Genomic DNA, 17,311 nt, shown 5'->3' on the forward strand with positions numbered 1-17,311 from the left:
TTGAGCCTGGAGTTGAAGAGCAGAACTTTTTGTCCTGGCTCAAAGACTCTGGTTGACAATCTCTTGTCATGCCACTTCTTGCCTTTTCCTTATAAATTTTTGCATTTTCAAAGGCATTGAGTCTGAACTCCTCTAGCTCATTTAGCTGGAGCAGTCTTTTCTCACCAGCTAACTGTGCATCCATGTTTAGGAATCTGGTTGCCCAGTAGGCTTTATGTTCCAGTTCCACAGGCAAATGACAGGCCTTCCCATACACCAGTTGGTATGGAGAGGTGCCTATAGGAGTCTTGAATGCTGTTCTGTATGCCCACAGAGCATCATCCAAGCTCTTTGCCCAATCCTTTCTTCGGGCCATCACAGTCCGTTCCAGGATTCTTTTTAGCTCTCTGTTAGAGACTTCAGCTTGCCCATTTGTCTGTGGATGATACGGAGTTGCCACTTTATGACTGATTCCATATCTAACCATAGCAGAGTATAGCTGTTTATTGCAGAAATGAGTGCCCCCATCACTGATTAGCACTCTGGGGACGCCAAACCTGCTGAAAATGTTTTTCTGGAGGAATTTCAGCACGGTTTTGGTATCATTAGTGGGTGTAGCAATTGCTTCTACCCACTTAGATACATAGTCCACTGCCACCAGAATGTAAGTGTTTGAGTATGATGGTGGGAATGGTCCCATGAAATCAATTCCCCATACATCAAACAATTCTATCTCTAATATCCCTTGTTGAGGCATGGCATATCCGTGAGGCAGGTTACCAGCTCTTTGGCAACTGTCACAGTTACGCACAAACTCTCGGGAGTCTTTATAGAGAGTAGGCCAGTAGAATCCACACTGGAGAACTTTAGTGGCTGTTCGCTCACTTCCAAAATGTCCTCCATACTGTGATCCATGGCAGTGCCATAGGATCCTTCGTGCTTCTTCTCTGGGTACACACCTGCGGATCACTCCGTCAGCACATCTCTTAAAGAGATATGGTTCATCCCAAAGGTAGTATTTGGCATCTGAAATTAATTTCTTTCTTTGCACACTGCTGTACTCCTTGGGTATGAACCTTACAGCTTTATAATTTGCAATGTCTGCAAACCATGGAGCTTCCTGGATGGCAAAGAGTTGCTCATCTGGGAAAGTCTCAGAGATCTCAGTAGAAGGGAGGGACGCCCCAGCTACTGGTTCTATTCTGGACAGATGATCAGCTACTTGATTCTCTGTCCCTTTTCTGTCTCTTATTTCTATATCAAACTCTTGCAGAAGCAACACCCATCTGATAAGCCTGGGTTTTGAATCCTGCTTTGTGAGTAAGTATTTAAGAGCAGCATGGTCAGTGTACACAATCACCTTTGATCCCACTAGGTAGGATCTAAACTTGTCAATGGCATAGACCACTGCAAGTAATTCTTTTTCTGTGGTTGTGTAATTCTTCTGTGCATCATTTAGAACACGGCTAGCATAATAAATGACATGCAGAAGTTTGTTATGCCTCTGTCCCAACACTGCACCAATGGCATGATCACTGGCATCACACATTAATTCAAATGGTAATGCCCAATCTGGTGCAGAGATGACTGGTGCTGTGACCAGCTTAGCTTTCAGGGTCTCAAATGCCTGCAAACACTGTGTGTCAAACACAAATGGCGTGTCAGCAGCTAGCAGGTTACTTAAAGGTTTTGCAATTTTTGAAAAATCCTTAATAAACCTTCTATAGAATCCTGCATGTCCTAGAAAGCTTCTGATTGCCTTAACATTGGCAGGTGGTGGTAATTTTTCAATTACCTCTACCTTTGCCTTATCCACCTCTATTCCCCTGCTTGAAATTTTGTGCCCAAGGACAATTCCTTCAGTCACCATAAAATGACATTTCTCCCAGTTTAAAACCAGGTTAGTCTCTTGGCATCTTTTCAGGACAAGTGATAGGTGGTTAAGACAGGAGCTGAATGAGTCTCCATACACTGAGAAGTCATCCATGAAGACTTCCAAAAATTTCTCTACCATATCTGAGAAGATAGAGAGCATGCACCTCTGAAAGGTTGCAGGTGCATTGCACAGACCAAAAGGCATCCTCCTATAGGCAAACACGCCTGAAGGGCAGGTGAATGCTGTTTTCTCTTGGTCCTGGGGATCTACTGCAATTTGGTTATAGCCTGAATAGCCATCCAAAAAGCAGTAGTAATCATGACCAGCTAATCTTTCTAGCATTTGGTCTATGAATGGCAAAGGAAAATGATCCTTTCTGGTGGCTGTATTGAGCCTTCTGTAGTCAATACACATGCGCCACCCTGTGACTGTCCTTGTAGGGACCAGTTCATTTTTTTCATTATGAACCACTGTCATGCCTCCCTTTTTGGGAACAACTTGGACAGGGCTCACCCAGGGGCTATCAGAAATAGGATAAATAATCCCAGCCTCTAGTAATTTAGTGACCTCTTTCTGCACCACCTCCTTCATGGCTGGATTTAGCCTTCTCTGTGGTTGGACCACTGGTTTGGCATTATCCTCCAACAGGATCTTGTGCATGCATCTAGCTGGGCTAATGCCCTTGAGATCACTTATGGACCACCCAAGAGCTGTCTTGTGTGTCCTCAGCACTTTAATCAGTGCTTCCTCTTCCTGTGGATTTAAAGCAGAGCTTATAATCACTGGGAAAGTGTCACCCTCTCCCAGAAATGCATATTTCAGGGATGATGGTAGTGGTTTGAGTTCAGGCTTAGGAGGCTTATCCTCCTCCTGAGGAATTTTCGAAAATTCCTTTGCCTCCTCTGGCTCTTCCTGATCAGTTTGAGCATCTTTGAAGATGTCCTCAAGCTCTGATTCTAGGCTTTCAGCCATATTGATCTCTTCTACCAGAGAGTCAATAATGTCAGCGTCCATGCAGTCCTCTGGTGTGTCTGGATGCTGCATAGCTTTTACAGCATTCAACTTGAACTCATCCTCATTGACTCTCAGGGTTACTTCCCCTTTTTGTACATCAATGAGAGTTCGTCCAGTTGCTAGGAAAGGTCTTCCTAGAATGAGAGTTGCACTCTTGTGCTCCTCCATTTCCAGCACCACAAAGTCAGTTGAAAAGGCAAATGGCCCAACCTTTACAATCATGTCCTCTATTATGCCTGATGGGTGTTTAATAGAGCCATCAGCAAGTTGGAGGCATATCCTGGTTGGTTTGACTTCTCCAATCAACCCAAGCTTTCTGATAGTGGATGCAGGTATTAGATTGATGCTTGCTCCAAGATCACACAAAGCTATCTTGGTGCAAGTGCCTTCTAATGTGCATGGTATCAGAAAGCTTCCAGGATCTTGAAGCTTTTCTGGTAAGCTTTTTAGAATGACTGCACTGCATTCTTCAGTGAGAAACACCTTTTCAGTTTCTCTCCAATCCTTCTTATGACTTAAGATTTCCTTCATGAACTTAGCATAAGAAGGTATTTGCTCAAGTGCCTCTGCAAACGGAATCTTTATTTCAAGAGTCCTTAGATAATCTGCAAAGCGGGCAAATTGCTTATCCTGTTCCGCTTTGCGGAGTTTCTGAGGATAAGGCATCTTGGCTTGATATTCTTCAACCTTAGATGCTGCAGGTTTATTCCTTACAGAAGTGGTTGAAGAAGCCTTGTTAGAAGGATTATTATCAGCACTCTCAGGTGTCTGATTCTCCCTTGGCGTTTGGACGCCAGGATTGGGAGGAAAATGGGCGTTTAACGCCAACTTTTCCCCCTTTTCTGGCGTTTGAACGCCAGAACTGGGCAGGGAGTGGGCGTTAAACGCCAGCTTTTCCCCCTTTTCTGGCGTTTGAACGCCAGAATTGGGCAAGGAATGGGCGTTTAACGCCAGCTTTCCTTCCCTTTCTGGCGTTTGAACGCCAATAACATTCCTCTCTGGGCTCTTACTGTCCTCAGAGGGATTTTGAACAGTGGTTTGGTTATCCTCTGTCAATTGTTCCTTGTTTGGCTTTTTGCTCTTTTGAGCAGTGTTATTCAAGGTCTTCCCACTCCTCAATTGAACTGCTTGACACTCCTCTGTTATCTGTTTAGATATTTGCTGTTTTGCTTGATTCAACTGTAGTTCTATGCTCTTATTAGCAACTTTAGTTTCATTGAGCATCTCTTTAAACTCTGCTAACTGTTCTGTCATCAGGAGTAGTTGTTGATTAAGCTCCATTACCTGTTCTTGAGGATTAGAGTCAGTGACTACAGTCATGACTTCCTCTTCTGGAGAGAACTCATTGCTAGAGTACAGATATTGGTTTCTAGCAACAGTGTCTATAAGCTCTTGAGCTTCTTCAATTGTCTTCCTCATGTGTATAGAACCACCAGCTGAGTGGTCTAAAGACATCTGAGCTTTTTCTGTAAGCCCATAGTAAAAAATGTCTAACTGTACCCACTCTGAAAACATTTCAGAGGGACATTTTCTTAGCATACCTCTATACCTCTCCCAGGCATTATAAAGGGATTCATGATCCTCTTGTTTAAAGCCTTGGATGTCCAGCCTTAGCTGTGTCATCCTCTTTGGAGGGTAAAAATGATTCAGGAATTTGTCTGATAACTGTTTCCATGTCTTTATGCTTGCTGTAGGTTGGTTATTTAACCACCTTTTAGCTTGATCTTTTACAGCAAATGGAAACAGTAATAGTCTGTAGACATCATGATCTACCTCTTTATCATGCACTGTGTCAGCAATTTGTAAAAACTGTGCCAGAAACTCAGTAGGTTCTTCCTGTGGAAGACCAGAATACTGGCAATTTTGCTGCACTATGATAATGAGTTGAGGATTTAGCTCAAAGCTGCTTGCTTTGATGGGAGGTATACTAATGCTACTCCCATATGCAGTTGTAATGGGGTTAGCATAAGACCCCAGAGTCCTCTTGGACTGATTAATTCCACTTAAGTCCATAATGGACAAAAGGGAAATGAGAATGATTACAAAGAGATAAATTTTGTTTATTTTTAAATTTTTTATTTAACCGAAAAAAATAAAAATAAAATAAAACAAAAGGAAAATAAAACAAAAAATTCGAAAATCAGAAAGAAAATAAAATCAAAGCAAATTGAGAACTGAATCAATTAGTGAAAAAAAAGATTTTGAAAACAGCAATTAAGAAGATATGATTGAAAAATTTTTATGAAAAAGATTTGATTTTTAAAAAGAGGAAAGAGAAAAACAGCAAAAAGACACCAAACTTAAAATTTTTAGAAATCAAACACTAATTTTTTCGAAAATTTTAAGGGAAAAACACAAAGAGGACACCAAACTTAGAATTTTTATGAATCAAAAAGGGACTAAGACTATGCAAAAACGAAAATTTTAAAAGAAAAATAAAAGCATGCAATTGACACCAAACTTAGAATATAAAACTAGACTCAAATAAAAGACTCTAAACCAACAAAAAGAAAACAGTCCTAATCTAAGCAACAGATAAGCCGTCAGTTGTCCAAACTCGAACAATCCCCGGCAACGGCGCCAAAAACTTGGTGCACGAAATTGCAATAACACTTTTGCAACTCCGCACAACTAACCAGCAAGTGCACTGGGTCGTCCAAGTAATACCTTGCGTGAGCAAGGGTCGATCCCACGGAGATTGTCGGCTTGAAGCAAGCTATGGTTATCTTGTAAATCTTAGTCAGGATATCAGAAATTATCAGGATTGATTGTGAAAAGCAAAAGAACATGAAATGGTTACTTGTATTGCAGTGATGGAGAATAGGTTGAGGTTTGGAGATGCTCCATCTTCTGAATCTCTGCTTTCCCACTGTCTTCTTCATCAAACACGCAAGTCTCCTTCCATGGCAAGCTCGTGTAGGGTTTCACCGTTGTCAATGGCTACCTCCCATCCTCGCAGTGAAAGCTAATGCACGCACTCTGTCACAGTACTGCCAATCACCGGTTTGGTTCCCTCCCCTACCGGAATAGAATCCCTCTTTTGCGTCTGTCACTAACGCCCAGTAGGTTACAGGTTTGAAGCACGTCACAGTCATTCAATCATTGAATCCTACTCAGAATACCACAGACAAGGTTTAGACCTTCCGGATTCTCTTGAATGCTGCCATCAGGTCCTGCCTATACCACGAAGATTCCGATTAAAGAACCCAAGAGATAACTACTCAATCTAAGATAGAACAGAGGTGGTTGTCAGGCACGTGTTTCATAGTTGAGAATGATGATGATTGTCACGGATCATCACATTCATCCGGATTAAGAACAAGTGTTATCTTAGAATCGAAGCAAGCATGATTGAATAAGAAACAGTAGTAATTGCATTAATCCATCAAGACACAGCAGAGCTCCTCACCCCCAACCATGGGGTTTAGAGGCTCATACTGTGGAAAGAAACGTGTACAAAATGTTATGCGGTCATAAGGTACGGATACAATGTCAAAAGATCCTATAAGTAGTAAACTAGTGTCCTAAGGTTTACAGAATTGAGTAAATGACAGAAAAATCCACTTCCGGGCCCACTTGGTGTGTGCTTGGGCTGAGCAATGAAGGAATTTCGTGTAGAGACCTTTTCTGGAGTTAAACGCCAGCTTTCATGCCAGTTTGGGCGTTTAACTCCAAATTTTATGCCAGTTCCGGCGTTTAACGCTGGAATTTCTGTAGGTGACTTTGAGTGCCGGTTTGGGCCATCAAATCTTGGGCAAAGTATGGACTATTATATATTGCTGGAAAGCCCAGGATGTCTACTTTCCAATGCCGTTGAGAGCGCGCCAATTGGGCTTCTGTAGCTCCAGAAAATCCACTTTGAGTGCAAGGAGGTCAGAATCCAACAGCATCTGCAGTCCTTTTCAGTCTCTGGATCAGATTTTTGCTCAGGACCCTCAATTTCAGTCAGAAAATACCTGAAATCACAGAAAAACACACAAACTCATAGTAAAGTCCAGAAAAGTGAATTTTAATTAAAAACTAATAAAAATATACTAAAAACTAACTAAAAGATACTAAAAACATACTAAAAACAATGCCAAAAAGCATACAAATTATCCGCTCATCACAACACCAAACTTAAATTGTTGCTTGTCCCCAAGCAACTGAAAATCAAAATAGGATAAAAAGAAGAGAATATACTATAGACTCCAAAATATCAAAGAAACATAGCTCCAATTAGATGAGCGGGACTAGTAGCTTTTTGCCTCCGAACAGTTTTGGCATCTCACTCTATCCTTTGAAGTTCAGAATGATTAGCATCTATAAGAACTCAGAACTCAGATAGTGTTATTGATTCTCCTAGTTAAGTATATTGATTCTTGAACATGGCCAGTGTATGAGTCTTGGCTGTGGCCCAAAGCACTCTGTCTTCCAGTATTACCACCGGATACATACATGCCACAGACACATAATTGGGTGAACCTTTTTAGATTGTGACTCAGCTTTGCTAAAGTCCCCAATTAGAGGTGTCCAGGGTTCTTAAGCACACTCTTATTGCTTTGGATCACAACTTTATTTCCTTCTCTTTTCTTTTTCTTTCTTTTCTTTCTTTTTCTTTTTCTTCGAAAATTTTTTTTTCACTGCTTTTTCTTGCTTCAAGAATCAATTTGGTGATTTTTCAGATCCTCAATAACAGTTCTCTTTCTCCTCATTCTTTCAAGAGCCAACAATTTTAACATTCTTAAAACAACAAATTCAAAAGACATATGCACTGTTCAAGCATTCATTCAGAAAACAAAAAGTATTGTCACCACATCAAGCTAATTCAACTAGTTTCAGAGATAAATTTCGAAACCCTGTACTTCTTGTTCTTTTGTGATTAAAGCATTTTTCTTTTAAGAGAGGTGATGGATTCATAGGACATTCATAGCTTTAAGGCATAAACTTTATTAATTTTATTAATTAAGAACAAGACTCAAATATAGATATAAGATGAGACTAAAAAAAATAAAAAAAAAAACGAAAAATAATAGGCTCCTAATGATAGAGGTTTTCACAGAGTTAGGACTCAACAACCTTGGTTTTGAGAAGTGGATGCTCCCTCAGCTTGAGAGGAGAGCTTTTGGCGTTTCATCTCTTGAATTTCACGCCCCTGCTTCTCTTGTTCCTTCAGCAATTTGCAGAGCATGCAGTTCTGATTCTGCTGTTCTTCCTTCAGTTGCTCCATAGTCTCTTGCAACTTGTTAATAGATGCTTCTAGGTTGGACCAGTAGTCAATTCTTGGGAATTCAGGGAGGAATTCCTGCGCCCTCCTCTTGATGGAGTTGTCTTGCACTTGTCCTTCCATTGACTTCTTGGTGATTGGGTGTTCAATGGGTATGAACTCATCTACCCCCATCTTCACCCCAGCCTCTTTACAGAGCAAGGAAATCAAGCTTGGATAAGCCAATTTGGCTTCAGTGGAATTCTTATTTGCAATAGTGTAGATCTCACAAGCAATCACATGATGCACCTCCACTTCTTTTCCAAGCATGATGCAATGAATCATCACTGCTCTCTTGATGGTGACCTCAGAACGGTTGCTAGTGGGCAATATAGAACGCCCAATAAAGTCTAGCCAACCTCTTGCAATTGGTTTGAGGTCTCCCCTCTTGAGTTGGTTTGGGACACCCTTAGAATTGGTTATCCACTTAGTTCCAGGGAGGCATATGTCCTCTAGAACCTGATCCAACCCCTTATCTACTCTCACCATCCTCCTATTAAAGGAATCAGGATCATCTTGCAGTTGAGGCAACTTGAAGATTTCTCTTATTTTGTCCAGATGGAAGTATATAACTTTCCCTCTGACCATGGTTCTATAGGTATGGTAAGCAGTTCCAGTCATCCTCTGCTTATCTGTTAGCCACAGATTTGAGTAGAATTCCTGAACCATGTTCCTTCCAACCTTTGTTTCAGGATTGGTTAGAACTTCCCATCCTCTGTTTCGAATTTGCTCTTGGATCCCCGGATATTCATCTTCTTTCAGATCAAATTTAACTTCCGGGATCACTGACCTCAGACCCATTATTTTATGATAATGGTCTTCATGTTCTTTGGTTAAGAACTTCTCTTCATTCCAAAGATTCTTTGGATTATTCTCTTTCTTGCCTCTTAAATTGGTTTGTTTTCCCTTAGGAGCCATGATATTGATGAACTTTGGCTTAGTGATCACGGAAAAGCACACCAAACTTAGAGGTTTGCTTGTCCTCAAGCAAAAGAGAAGAGAGAAGAGAGGGGGAGGAAGAGAAAATTCGAATGGTGTGGTTGGAAGAGGGGAACAAACGTGTATTTATAAGGTGGGGAGGGGAGTTTTCGAAAAAAAAGAGGAATTTGAAAGGAGATTTGAGAAGATATGAAAAGAAATTGAGAAAAGGGTGAAATTTTTGAACAATGTTTGTAATTGATTTGAAATAAATTTGAAAAAGAGTTTTGATTTTTGAAGATTTGAAAGTGAATGATGAATGATTGAAGTGTGATTTTGTAGAAAAGTATGGGTGAAAAAAGGAAAGTTTGAAAAAATCTGATTTGAAAACAAAATTGTGGTCCCCCCACCAAGCTGGCGTTAAACGCCCAGAATGGCACCCATTCTGGCGTTTAACGCCCATCTGTTGCCCCACTTGGGCGTTTAACGCCCAGTCAGGTACCCTGGCTGGCGTTAAACGCCAGAAATCCTTCTTCACTGGGCGTTTTTCCAAAACGCCCAGGATGCTGCACACCTGGCGTTAAACGCCCAGAATGGTGCCCATTCTGGCGTTTAACGCCCAAAATGGTACCATTACTGGCGTTAAACGCCCAGAATGGTGCCCAAGCACACACCAATCACCTCAGGACCCCACCATCACTCTCTCTCTTCTTCCCCCATTCACCAATCACCTCAATACCTCTTCCCCAAAAACCATTCACCCATCAAATCCCATCTTTCTCTTCACCACTCACATCCTTCCTTCATAAATCCCCACCAACCTCACCCTTCAAATTTAAACCACTTTCCCTCCCAAACCCACCCTCAATGGCCGAACCATTACCCCCCTCTCTCCTATAAATACCCTTCTTCAACCCTTCATTTTCACACAACCTAAACACCCCTTCTTTCCCTTCTTGGCCGAACACACCACCTTCCCCCTCTTCCTCATTTCTTCTTCTTCTACCCTCTTCTTTCTTCTTTTGCTCGAGGACGAGCAAACATATTAAGTTTGGTGTGGTAAAAGCGTTGCTTTTTCGTTTTTCCATAACCATTTATGGCATCCAAGGCCGGAGAAACCTCTAGAAAGAGGAAAGGGAAGGCAAAGGCTTCAACCTCCGAGTCATGGGAGATGGATAGATTCCTCTCAAGGGTGCATCAAGTCCACTTCTATGAAGTTGTGGCCTTGAAGAAGGTGATCCCCGAAGTCCCCTTTTCACTCAAAAAGGGTGAATATCCGGAGATCCGCCATGAGATCCGAAGAAGAGGTTGGGAAGTACTTACCAACCCCATTCAACAAGTCGGAATCTTGATGGTTCAAGAGTTCTATGCCAATGCATGGATCACCAAGAACCATGACCAAAGTGTGAACCCGAATCCAAAGAATTATCTTACTATGGTTCGGGGGAAATACTTGGATTTTAGTCCGGAGAGTGTGAGGGTGGCGTTCAACTTGCCTATGATGCAAGGAGATGAGCATCCTTACACTAGAAGGGTCAACTTTGATCAAAGGTTGGACCAAGTCCTCACAACCATATGTGAAGAGGGCGCACAATGGAAGCAAGATTCAAGAGGAAAGCCGGTTCAATTGAGAAGGCATGACCTCAAGCCCGTGGCTAGAGGATGGTTAGAGTTCATACAACGCTCAATCATTCCCACTAGCAACCGGTCCGAAGTTACCATAGACCGGGCCATCATGATCCATAGCATCATGATTGGAGAAGGAATAGAGGTTCATGAGGTTATAGCCCAAGAACTCTATAAGGTGGCGGACAAGACCTCCACCTTGGCAAGGTTAGCCTTTCCTCATCTCATTTGTCACCTCTGTTATTCAGTTGGGGTTGACATAGAGGGAGACATCAACATTGATGAGGATAAGCCCATCACCAAGAAAAGGATGGAGCACACAAGAGACCCCTCTCACCATGAGATCCCTGAGATTCCTCAAGGGATGCACTTTCCTCCACAAAACTATTGGGAGCAACTAAACACCTCCCTAGGAGAATTGAGTTCCAACATGGGACAACTAAGGGTGGAGCATCAAGAACACTCCATTCTCCTCCATGAAATTAGAGAAGACCAAAGAATCATGAGGGAGGAGCAACAAAGACAAGGAAGAGACATTGAGGAGCTCAAGCACTCCATAGGATCTTCAAGAGCAAGAAAGAGCCGCCATCACTAAGGTGGACCCGTTCCTTGATTTCCTTGTTCTTTATTCTTCTGTTTTTTTCGAATTTTATGCTTTATGTTATCCATGTTTGTGTCTTGTGATCATTAGTGTCTTAGTGTCTATGCCTTAAAGTTATGAATGTCCTATGAATCCATCACCTTTCTTGAATAAAAACGTGCTTAATTGAAAAGGAAAGAATTGCATGAATTCTGAATTTTATAATAGTTTAATTATTTTGATGTGGTGGCAACACTTTTGTTCTCTGAATGTATGCTTGAACAATGCATATGTCTTTTGAATTTGTGGTTCATGAATGTTGGCTCTTGAAAGAATGATGAAAAAGGAGACATGTTACTGAGGATCTGAAAAATCATTAAAAATGATTCTTGAAGCAAGAAAAAGCAGTGAATACAAAAAAAAAGGGAGAAAAAGCAAAAAAAAAAATCGAAAAAAGAAAGAAAAAAAAAAGAAAGAAAAAGAAAGAAATAAAGTTGTGATCCAAGGCAATAAGAGTGTGCTTAAGAACCCTGGACACCTCTAATTGGGGACTTTAGCAAAGCTGAGTCACAATCTGAAAAGGTTCACCCAACTATGTGTCTGTGGCATGTATGTATCCGGTGGTAATACTGGAAGACAGAGTGCTTTGGGCCACAGCCAAGACTCAATAAAATAGCTGTGTTCAAGAATCATCATACTTAACTAGGAGAATCAATAACACTATCTGGATTCTAAGTTCCTAAGGAAGCCAATCATTCTGAATTACAAGGGATAGAGTGAGATGCCAAAACTATTCAGAAGCAAAAAGATCAAAGCCCCGCTCATCTAATTAATACTGATCTTCATAGATGTTTTTGGAGTTCATTGCATATTCTCTTCTTTTTATCTTATTTGATCTTCAGTTGCTTGGGGACAAGCAACAATTTAAGTTTGGTGTTGTGATGAGCGGATAATTTGTATACTTTTTGGCATTGTTTTTAGTATGTTTTTGTTATGATTTAGTTAGTTTTTATTATATTTTTATTAGTTTTTAATTAAATTTCACTTTTCTGGACTTTACTATGAGTTTGTGTGTTTTTCTGTGATTTCAGGTAATTTCTGGCTGAAATTGAGGGACCTGAGCAAAAATCTGATCCAGAGACTCAAAAAGGACTGCAGATGCTGTTGGATTCTGACCTCCCTGCACTCGAAGTGGATTTTCTGGAGCTACAGAAGCCCAATTGGCTCGCTCTCAACGGCGTTGGAAAGTAGACATCCTGGGCTTTCCAGCAATATATAATAGTCCATACTTTGCCCAAGATTTGATGGCCCAAACCGGCGTTCAAAGTCACCTCAAGAAATTCCAGCGTTAAACGCCGGAACTGGCACCTAATTGGGAGTTAAACGCCCAAACTGGCACTAAAGCTGGCGTTTAACTCCAAGGAGAGTCTCTACACGAAAAAGCTTCATTGCTCAGCCCAAGCACACACCAAGTGGGCCCGGAAGTGGATTTTTATGTCATTTACTCATCTATGTACTAGTTTTTCTATAAGTAGGACCTTTTACTATTGTATTTGAGAGCTTTTAGCTGGACTTTGGTAGCTATCTTTGTTTTATGCTATCTTAGACCTTGGGAGGCTGGCCATTCGGCCATGCCTAGACCTTATGCTTATGTATTTTCAACGGTGGAGTTTCTACACACCATAGATTAAGGTGTGGAGCTCTGCTGTACCTCGAGTATTAATGCAATTACTATTGTTCTTCCATTCAATTTCGCTTGTTCTTTATCCAAGATATCACTTGTTCTTCAACATGATGAAGGTGATGATTGACGCCCATCACCATTCTCACCCATGAACAAGGTGACTGACAACCATTCTTGTTCTACAAGCACCTGAGGCTTAGTGAATATCTCTTGGATTTCTGATTGCATGATGCATGGTTGATCGCCTGACAACCGAGTGCTCGCCTGACAAACGAGCCAACCATTCCGTGAGATCAGAGTCTTCGTGGTATAGGCAAGAACTGATGGCGGCATTCAAGAGAATCCGGAAGGTCTAACCTTGTCTGTGGTATTCTGAGTAGGATTCAATGATTGAATGACTGTGACGTGCTTCAAACCTGTAACCTACTGGGCGTTAGTGACAGACGCAAAAGAGTGATTCTATTCCGGTAGGGGAGGGAACCAAACCGGTGATTGGCAGTACTGTGACAGAGTGCGTGCATTAGCTTTCACTGCGCGGATGGGAGGTAGCTGCTGACAACAGTGAAACCCTACACGAGCTTGCCATGGAAAGGAGTAAGAAAGATTGGATGAAGACAGTAGGAAAGCAGAGAGACGGAAGGGAAGGCATCTTCATACACTTGTCTGAAGCTCTTACACCAATGATATACATAAGTATCACTATCTTTATCTTCTATGTTATTTTCGTTCATCATCATATACATTTGAGTTTGCCTGACTAAGATTTACAAGATGACCATAGCTTGCTTCAATGCTAACAATCTCCGTGGGATCGACCCTTACTCACGTAAGGTATTACTTGGACGACCCAGTGCACTTGCTGGTTAGTTGTGCGAAGTTGTGTAATGCCATGGAATTGAACCACCAAGTTTTTGGAGTTCATGACCAGGGATTATGAGAGTTGTGAAAAGTATTGTTCACAATTTCGCGCACCAGGTACGATCATGAGCTTTTATATTACTTTTTTAGTGTTCAGATCTTATATTTTTAGAGTACATACTACTTCCTAGTTTATGAGTTTTTTTTATCATTTACTATACTATTTTTTATGTGTATACTTTGTATGAAATTTTTTATTATTATTTTTATTTGATTTTATTCATATGATTTTTTTATTTATTTTTATTGTATCTTTATTCATATGACAAATATTCTTGTATAAATTCTTATTTTAATTAATTTTTATGATATTTTTATTATTTTTTGTTTATATAAATTTTTTTCCTATCGTTTATTGTACTATATTTATGTTGTGTATACAATTTTTTATTTTTTATTTGATTTTATTCATATAAATTTTATTTACTTCTGTAATATAATATTTATTAAATCTTCTAAACTCGTTGAAGGATTTACGAACAGTCCGACCTTCTTTTTACTATTGAACATTACACCCTCACTTGTGTTTTCATCAATTTTTTTCGGTGATGAACTAGCAAAAATACACTCTCATCCATCTTTCCAAAACCATCAACTCAACTATGTCTCGATATACATTGTTCTCGTTTATTTATAGCCTCTTTTAGCACATAAATCATTTCATGGTCATGAACTTTGTGTTTTTAAATGTAAATCGTTCCAACCTAATGGGTCTTACCATAGTAACACATAAATCGTGCTAGGGTCCTGAGGTGGCTAATTGCACGTAAATCGTACTAGAACAATGAGCTTTAGGATAAGAAAACGTAATTCATGGTGGTGTAGGACGATTTATATACATTTTGTAACACACAAAGGCCTGGGACAATTTATGTATTTTTGAGCAATCCATTTCATGCATAAATCGTCCCAGGGTAACATTATTAGTATATTATTTAAAACACAAAAGGCTAGGATGATTTATATATTATATAATTTAGAAAAATTACGTTTTTGAAATCCATTTAGGAGAATCAGGTAATTTGGTTCTCCTATTAATTTATTTAAATAAAAAAGTCTAAGGTTTCTGAGTTTCGGTTTTGCAATCAAATTACGGCATCCATCGGAAAATCATATAGTTTGGATTCAAGCTTTCATTCCCTATAATGAACTCCCAGATCCTTGCTCTCTGATGAAATCCGTTCTGAGCTGCAAATTTCTTAGTAAAAAAAGTTAAAGAAGAGAGAAATGTGTCTATTGCATTAGTGAAAAATCACACCTTTACAGAGATGAGAAGTACAGCTATATATAGCCAAAAGGAAAGAAAAAAAATAAAAATTATACTAGCTACCTCTTCATATTCTATTATACAGCTGTGATCTACTAATGTCACACAATACCCAATAAAAGAGAGAGTACTGGAGTACTAGTAATATTCATAGATTAATAGCCTCCCTTAAGCTAGGAGTGTACAAATTATACATTCCAAGCTTACTATATATTTCTTCAAAAGGATCGGGTAGAAGTGCCTTTGTAAGGACATCAGCAAGTTGTTCTCTTGATGGAATTGGCATGAGCTTTAAAGAACCGTCTTGAACTTTTTCTCTAACTTTGTGACAATCAATCTCAATGTGTTTTGTCCTTTTATAAAATACTGGGTTAGCTGCAATATATCTAGTAGACTGATTGTCATAAAATAATGTCATAGGACCTGGTACTTTAATTTTGAAGTCATTCAAGATATACATCAGCTAAATTCCTTCACAAGTTGCAAGAGCCATTGCTCGATACTCTGGCTCCGAAGACGATCGAGCAACAATTTGTTGTATTTTACTTTTCTAGGGCACCAAAGATTTTCTAAGAAAGAAGCAATATTCAGACACTGATCTTCGGGTATCCGTACATGTACCCCAATCAGAATCTGAAAAACCACGGAGGGACAAGTCATAAACAGACTCAAAAAGTAATCCTTTTCCAGGAGCTCCTTTCAAGTACTTCAACACATGTAGGATGCTTTGAAGTGCTCATCTGTGCAATAATCTAGAAGTTGACTTAACTTGCTAACAGCAAAGCTTATGTCAGGCCTGGTATTAGTGAAGTATATCAACCTTCCAATGAGTCTTCTATATGGCTTAGCATCATTCAACAATGTTCCTGATGACTTTGAGAGATGAATTGAATAATTCATCAGTGTGCTGGCTGATTTTGAATCTAATAGTCCATACTCTTTTAGGAGATCAAGAGTATACTTCTTTTGATATAAATCTATTCTCCTTTTGCTCATTGCAACTTTCATTCCCAAGAAAAATTTTAGTTCGCCTAAATCTTTGATTTTGAACAAAGTGTCGAATTTCATCTTCACACGTTGGATCTCTTCTATGTCATCCCCCACTAGAACCAAATCATCCAGATAAACAAAAATAGAAGTGAAACCTATTGAAGAAGATTTGGTGAAAAGAGAATAATCTACCTTTGATTGTGAGTAACCTGAAGCAATCAAGACATGGCATAACTTAGAGTTCCACTAGCGACTTGCTTGCTTAAGGCTATATAAGGATTGTTCCAGCTTGCAAACCATTCCTGGATGTGCATTTAAACCCGAGGAAAACTTCATATAGACTTCTTCAGGTAGATCACCATGAAGAAAGGCAGTGGACACATCTAATTGATGAATAAACCACTTCTTACTAGCTGCAAATGCTAAGAGTACACGAAGGATCGTCATTTTGATTACAGGATTAAAGGTATCAAAATAGTCATACCCTTGTGTTTGAGTGAAGCCCTTGGCCACAAGCCTTGCTTTGTGTCTCTCTATAGTCCCATTAGAGTTATACTTGGTTTTAAAAACCCATTTACATTCGATTGCATGCTTCCCTTTCGATAGAGTAGTAAGTTTCCAGGTCTTGCTTTCCTCCAATGCTTCAAGCTCAGCTTTGATTGCTTTCTTCCAACAATCACTCAAAATAGCCTGCTCATAGTTCTTTGGCTCCGAATTTGTGAAAATTGTAATAGAAAGTGCTTTGTGTGATTGTGACAGAGCATTGTAACTCAAGTAATTGGAAAGAGGATACCTTTTTGTGATTGATTATTGGATCATGCTGTCAGAGACAGTGGCTTGCATACATTCATAATCATCAAGGTATCTTGGCTTGTGTCTTTCTCTAAGAGATCTTCTTAGTGAATGAGGTGGATTAATATCAGTGGACTAGGAATTAGATAGATTTTCATCATATGATGGTATAGTACATGATGCTGGTGCTACTGTTAAACTCAAAGACATGGGTAAGATTGGTTGTAGTTGAACATCAATTGTCTTGGAAGGAGTATTTGGCAATGTATGTTGAATAGGATGTATCTAAGGTATGAAAAGATAATGTGCTGCTTGACGAATGGATTTTTGACGGTTTAAAATTTTCCAAATGAAATCTCGTTGTAAAGTATAGTTTCTAAACCAAACAATAATCCTTTCATACAAAAGATTGTTTGTCACAA

Source organism: Arachis stenosperma, chromosome 9 (genome assembly GCF_014773155.1).
Source record: "Arachis stenosperma cultivar V10309 chromosome 9, arast.V10309.gnm1.PFL2, whole genome shotgun sequence".
NCBI lineage: Eukaryota > Viridiplantae > Streptophyta > Magnoliopsida > Fabales > Fabaceae > Arachis > Arachis stenosperma.